We start from the raw sequence: 6,741 nt of genomic DNA, 5'->3' as shown, positions 1-6,741 counted from the left end.
CCCCCCCCCCCCCCCCCCCCCCCCCCAAATTGCCCATCTAGCGAGCACCTTCCGCCCCCTCGTGGGCACAACAAGAACTGCAGCGCTGGAAGAAGACAGCTGCTTTTTCTCCCCAACTTTTCCACCCTGTTCCCCCCCCAGCCCACGCCAAGAAGGGGATGGCTTCTTGCCAGCTAAGAGCTTAAGCGCTCCAACACCATCTCCTTTGTCACCCTGCAGGCTGTGCCTCCTCCCAGAGAAACGCCTCGGGTGGGGGGGAAGAAATAAACGTGCGTGTAAAGGCAGGGGGATGTAACAGATCTAAGCGAGGGGCCCAGGGCAGCTCTTGCACAATAAGCTCAAAGCCCTGGCCCTACATCCCCAGAGCTTTGCTGTCACCCTGTGCCCCTCTTCTCCCACTGAGATCCCCGTGGGAACCACCGAAGATCCTGAACAAGCAGAGAACAGAGACGTGAAGACATTTTGTTGCTCCCTGGCTAACGCCGGATGATCGCGCCCTTCGGTACTACTTCTATCCTGGCTTTAAAAGGACTGCAATGATGAGGCCGCCTTCCCTGGCTGTATGTGAAAACACAGACTGAAGGCTCATCTGAACCAGGGACTCCAGACTTCGTGTGAGCCGACGGACAAAGACACAGGGACGAGTAACACGACCGCCAAGGCAGGCACAGACACCCTCCCCATTAACCCAGCTAGAGGGAAGCGTCCCCAGCACAGACGAACCCCAACACGTCCTGCTCTAGCAGGAAGCATCCCGGTATCCAGCTAGTCTCTCTTTGCTCAGCCTCACACATTACTCCACGCTTCAAACTGTTCAGCAAAGGAATAGTTTGACACTATTCCTGTCCCAAACAACCTACAGGCTGGAGCACAGGAGCAGCACCAGACGAACTCCCCGCACCACGTATCGACACTCCCCATCCCATCCCAATGATCCACAACTTAGCCCGCAGATGCCGTCAGGTCACAGGCACAGACAGATGCGCATCTAGGGCTGTGTTTGCTCCCTCTCTTCACAGGTCCCTCTGAAGCAGATGGCAGACGCCAGGACAAGCTACAGTTTGCTTTCTGACATTACATACCAGCACAGCCTGAATTAACAACTTTATTCTTCCTTCGCCCCCTCTCCCTTCCCCATCACAGCCAGCCCTTCCAGCATCGCTGCTCTTCTGCTTTGGGCTTCTCGCCAATTTACCGCCGCTCAGCCGAGAGCAAAGTGCAACACAATGTCCCGTTCCAAAACGCAGGACAGGGAAGCCAGGCAGAGGGTACAGACAGACATGCCAATAAAAATCCTTGATCCACAGCTTCAGCAGATAGACACGGGCATCCTTCAGGGCCTCTCCTGCTGCAAACACCGCACGTCTTCTAGATTAATTCCCTACCCTGTAATCACGCCTTGGAGTCAGGAGTTCTGCCCCCTCGGTGCTGCTCTGCTTGGAGTCGAGTCTAATTGCCGCCTGCCCACAGCGCTGCCTTCCAACACCCACGTGAGAAGGAAGGCGTCCGCCCCCGAGCCCGGGGAAGCAGTCACAGACACCCGCAGTCACCTTATACACCCCAAAATTCCTCAGCGCAGCTTCCCATCAACCACGTTAAATGACAAGCGATAATGCTGGGATGGTCACTACCCAGCTGCTTCCATAGTCCTGCTGATTTTACTTTCTCAGCCTGTGCACGTTAATCAGCTCCTGCCTTGTTTTGACAAAGAGACCTGTCTTGGTTAGCGGCTAGCAGACAGCCCTGGTCCGTGGCTAGGACTTGCCCAGTGTGCTAGAACCACCAGGTCTCCTTTACTTGCTATGTCTCCGGATTTCCAGTTACTTCTGGGGCACTTCTCAAGGCTGAAGCCGTTTCTAACTCATGTTTCAGCTCTCTGCATTTATTACACTCCAGTTTCAGTAGTCTCCAGGTAGACTACACGCAGCACCGATCTCTTTGGCCAGATTATTAAGAGAGAGGGTAAGCTGGGACCCCAACTTGTGGTTGCTACACCGCTATCCCCAGTGACCAGCTTCAACGCTAGTTCCAAAGAGCAATATGTAAATATTCAGCTTACCTTGAGCTTGTTTTTCCAGGTAAGGTTTCAAGAAAAATCGTATCAGATGTTTTATCTAAGACCAGCCCCCAGAGCCCTCTCACTTGCGAAGCTCAATACTCCTACCACAGGATCAGGTTTATTCGGGCATCAACTCTACAAACTCAGGTCTCTTCCCTGCAGAGGACAGCACATTTTCTGGGCTCTCCTCCTCCTGCTTCCAACTCATTAAGTAACTTGCTACCTCTGGTCTGGAGAAGACTCAGCATTCAGTTTTATTTGTTGGAAACGCACTTCTCCCTGCTACGGATCCATTACTCGATCATACTCACGAGCCGTATCAGAACAAGGTCTTTGAAAAACAAACCCGTTTAATCCTTTCAGCTGTGTCACCACAGTTTGCTACTTAACTCAGAAGTTTTCCAAATGGAAACTACCTCTCCGGGTTTTGCTGTTTTCACCTGCAGGATTTGCTCACTGCTGAAGAGGTACTCAGCATGTCTACGAAGTAATTCACTCTCTGCTTACAGCTCAGCCTACATCAGGATGCAGCTTCTGGAGGCTTGCTGCAGTGCTCTGTCACGAGAGCAAGCCAATTGCTAGGATTGCTTCCCTTCCCCCTCTTCTCTTTTGGGATATGTATCACCTTTATTTAGCTTGTACAGCTCTCCCTCATTGCCCCTGGGAACTAGTCTATCTCCCCTGTTCCCTACTATTTCTGAATAAACGTCCCTTGAGGCCCAAGCAAGCATATTTGTTCATTCATTCCCTTAACGCACTGAGGCACACAAGCACGTACACGGACACGTGCTTAGAAAAGCCTCTCTTACCTGATTTGTATCAAAACCTCTGCAATTTGGAAGAAAAAAAAAAAAAGGACAAAAAAAGGACCTTGTAAGGCAACAGATTTCTAGTTAATTATTTCAGAATCAAGTCATTTCCAGTAGCGCTGCTGCACCATAGTAGCACTACTCTCTCATAAATTACTGGTTCTGCTTTGTCTTATTCTCCACCTGCATTCCCACAGACCTTGCTCCAAACAGCATTCGCAAGAGCTCTTCTTTCCCCTTTTTGGCTGCCATTCTGCCTTTTTATCGCCCTTTCTTCTGCAGTCTTCCAAGTGACAAGGCAACAGCAAGCCAGTTCATAGCACAGCTCTCCCAAGCAACACTGCCATAAACTAAAGTTTCCCTACTGGATGGGGAACAAAATGCGACAAAGGGGAACGGTCTGTTTTCAAACCACTCAGGGATAATTTACGAACAGGGAGGAGATCAAAAGAAACCCTACTCCAACTGTAGAGTTCAAGGAAGGGCAAAGCGACAGAATACCACACTGCTCGGCCCCTTCTTCCCCCCCTCCCCAAGGCTCCCCTTTACTCTCCTCTCCCTTACTTCTTCCTTCCCACCAACCTCCTCCAGTCTTTTCACCTTAGTATTTACGGCCACCCCGACTAGGGGTCCTTGCTAGCCAGCCACTGAGCCTGCAGACCGGGCTCTGTCTCTTAATAGCACTTGCTAGACTTTATTAGATTAGTTGGCGAGTTTTGCATTCCACACAGCGGAGCGCCGAGGGAAAAGCAAAATAAAAAAAGCAAACTAAGCAGGGGAAAAGAGGAAGATCACTACAGCACGTGTTATGTTTCTTTCTAACCTCGCACCAGCTTCCATTCTGACCTGCAGCTGAAGGGCCTGCCCTCAGGGACGACTTCTGCCAGACACCTAAGTAGTAGTAAAGCAAGAGCCTTACGTACAGCGCTGCCCGTTTCAGACCAAGGACTCCGCTTCCCATACACTCATCACAAAGCTTGCAGCATACCAGCAGTCTCCCAAGAATTACAACCTCCCGCCAAGCTCGATCTCAGCTGTGGGAAAGTTTGCCCCTAGTATGCAGAGGATAAAAACCCATTTCCTGCCCAAAACTTTGCAGTTGAAGTTTGCAGGGGTCACTTTCAACACCAGCCATCTTGATAGTGATATTACAAAGCCTGGACTGTAATTTCCCTTTGCAGTCTGATCGAAAGGGCAAGTGTTAGACAGCTCTCAGCAACAGGAGCCTGGCTTACAAAGGCAGCAGGTGGCCGAAGACGCAGCTTTTCAAAGCTTTTCCAAAGGCGTGGGCCACTAACCTGCTGGAATGCTTTCTGCAAATCCCCCTGGGTGCCTATCTGCAGCTTTTGAGAACTAATCCCAGGATAAACCTAGCCCCAACTGCAACCTAAAACACCCACACAAGCCAGGGGACCGAGCAGCGTATCAGGGCACTTACTTCAGTGCCTTACTGGAGCCTCAGAAGCCTAAGTTTAAGCACTGATACACACGAAAAATCCTAGCAAGCCACCAAGTCGACGGCAGACTAGTCTACCAAAGCAGTCCTAGGCCAGACTCCTGCTTAAACATCATTGCGTCCAGGCCTAATCTGTTCAGCTAACAGATCAAAAAGAATATTGTTCTAACTGCCAACTCCAGAGACTCCCTCTGGGATGCAAGAATCAAATTTCTTCCCCTGCTTCCGAAATTCTCACTGGCAAGATCTTCTGCAGCTGAAAGAACCGAAAACATCGCTAGCGATGGCGCGAGGCAGAACCAAATCCCACTCTTCCCGCTGCAGCACCGGTGCAGAGGTCAAACCCTCATCTTCGGCAGGTCGGAAGAATTGACCGAGAGATGCATACGACGCAAACTATCGTGCTGGTTCCTGTCATGTTTCTAGCCGCAGTGGCGTTGCTAGCCGTTTTCCTGAACGGAGCTCAAACAAGTTGAGATAGGGCTAGCTGAGATAGAGTTACTTCTTGCTGCCTGGCCTGGGGTGTTATTTTTAGGGTAGGATCCGAAGTCACAGAAAAACAGCGAGTCAAAGCGCTAACAGTTTCACCCGCTCTGTTTCCCAGAGCTGCAAACCGCCGCTCTGTTCCCCAGAGCTGCAAACCGAGCGGCGGTGGCGGCGCTCTGCCCTGCCAGCCTCTCCCACAACGTCGCACCAGCCTTCAGGAGAGCTCATCTCGCTCCCTAACGCAATCCATCTTCTACAAAGTACCACGCCAGCTCCCCAAACCTACAGGTTTTCAGTAGCGTTTGAGAAGCTGGCAGGAGGATGTGCCACAGAAACGTGTCAGGGACGTGATTCAAAGGATGCTGTTGAGTAATTCAGGTTCCAAGTTTGGGGGGGGACTTAAAGGGCAAGGGGAGAAGAGGAGGAATGAGTGGATTTTATTTTTGAGTTTGGGGGGTGGTTTTGGTTTTTTTAAGCGAGTGAAAAACTGGCAATGGATTTTGCCGTATCACATTCAGAATCAAAAAGAAAAGAAACCGATTGCACAGTTACAAGTTACAGTTAAAAGCACAGCATAAACACTTCTCTACCAACTCTGAACAATGTCAGGTGTTACAAATACCAGTATTTTTTAATTCAAGCAGAGAACTATTTTAAGCTGGTGGTTTCCCTTTAAGCGTTCCTCTGCATTGTTGGAAACCTAAACACAAGGGTTTCATTTAATGCATGACTGCCAGAAAGAGAAAAACCAACTAGTCTAGTTTCCTTGAATAAAGAGTAAGAGGTGGTACACATCAGTTATGTTTGTAGTCCTCAGTCTGCAGATACAGAAAACTGTTCGCAAAAAAACAGGCAATGAGGGAAAAGGACAGTTCCATCAGCAGGACTTCTTGAGGATTACCACAGTCCCCTGGGTTTTACTCAGAATACACCTGTTTCTGCATTTCTTCTGTGTGCTTCGTTATGTCCTCTTAAAGCAGAGGAGAGGTGATACCCTACCCTTCACCGCTCTTTCCGGTGCTCATACAGTTAAAAGTTCTGTGCTGACTTGAGTAAAGCTCCTACCGCTGTCGGGCAAAGGAAAGTATTAACCTGTTTCACAGATTGGAAAACATGCACAAAGGCTAAATGATTTGCCCAAAGCCACAGGATGACATAGTGATAGCAATGCCTTACCACAGGGTCCACCCTGGCTATTCCAGGGCTTTGTACCGGATCAAAACCGGGGAAGCTGTGAACTCGCTCATCTGTCTTAATCGTACAGAGGTACGTTGTTTCTACATTCATTTGAAGTCTGAGATTGATAGTCAAAGAGGAAGGAGGGGAAGAGGGGAGCGGAGCAAAGCAAGGAGTTTTGTCTGTAAACTAATAAACCCGCAGGGCTCACATGGTGGTCACGCAGCTACCAGATTTCTTAATTAAAAAAGTTTTTTTTTTTAAACAGGGGGGAGGCCTGCACTAGGACTACCTTCCTTATTCTTCACTGCTAGCAAGCAGAGATGCTATGACAACACCTTCTTGCAGAGGTGCTGGGTCTGTCAGAGGGGAACTGGAAACTTCAGCTACTATCCCACACGGAGGTGAAACACTCCTCCTTCCCTCCACCCCCCCCCCCCCAAAAAAGGGGAAAAAACAAGCCTGCAGTTTACAGATCAAAACGTAACCCCTTCATGAAACTCCCATGGAGCACCTACATCCTGAAACACAAATGGAGGAGCGCAAGTGGCAGCGGGATTCCTGCCACAGCTGCCCAATTGCTCAGCGTGCTGCTAAGTTGCAGAGCACGGGCTGGATGGAATCGGCTGCGAAAGGAAGAGGGAGCGGGGCTTGTTAGCTCTCCACTGCGGCAGCAGAAGGCCGTAAAGAGGGAGAGGATATTGGAAAAAGAGATTGCAGCCTCACCGTGCACATCCGCGTGTGCCGACCGTCCT

At 50.0% G+C, this 6,741-nt stretch overlaps 1 protein-coding gene across 1 annotated transcript in view; it reads right to left on the bottom strand.

Moving 5' to 3' along the window:
• The window catches only part of CBX6 (chromobox homolog 6), a gene marked incomplete at its 5' end in the record, with an annotated part of 9,188 nt that overhangs the window by 2,168 nt on the left and 279 nt on the right, over positions 1-6,741 (bottom strand).

Source organism: Cariama cristata, unplaced genomic scaffold (genome assembly GCF_000690535.1).
Source record: "Cariama cristata isolate BGI_N322 unplaced genomic scaffold, ASM69053v1 scaffold19425, whole genome shotgun sequence".
Lineage (NCBI taxonomy): Eukaryota > Metazoa > Chordata > Aves > Cariamiformes > Cariamidae > Cariama > Cariama cristata.
Note: the sequence above shows the minus strand (reverse complement) of the source record. Positions and strands in the feature narration are given on the sequence as shown.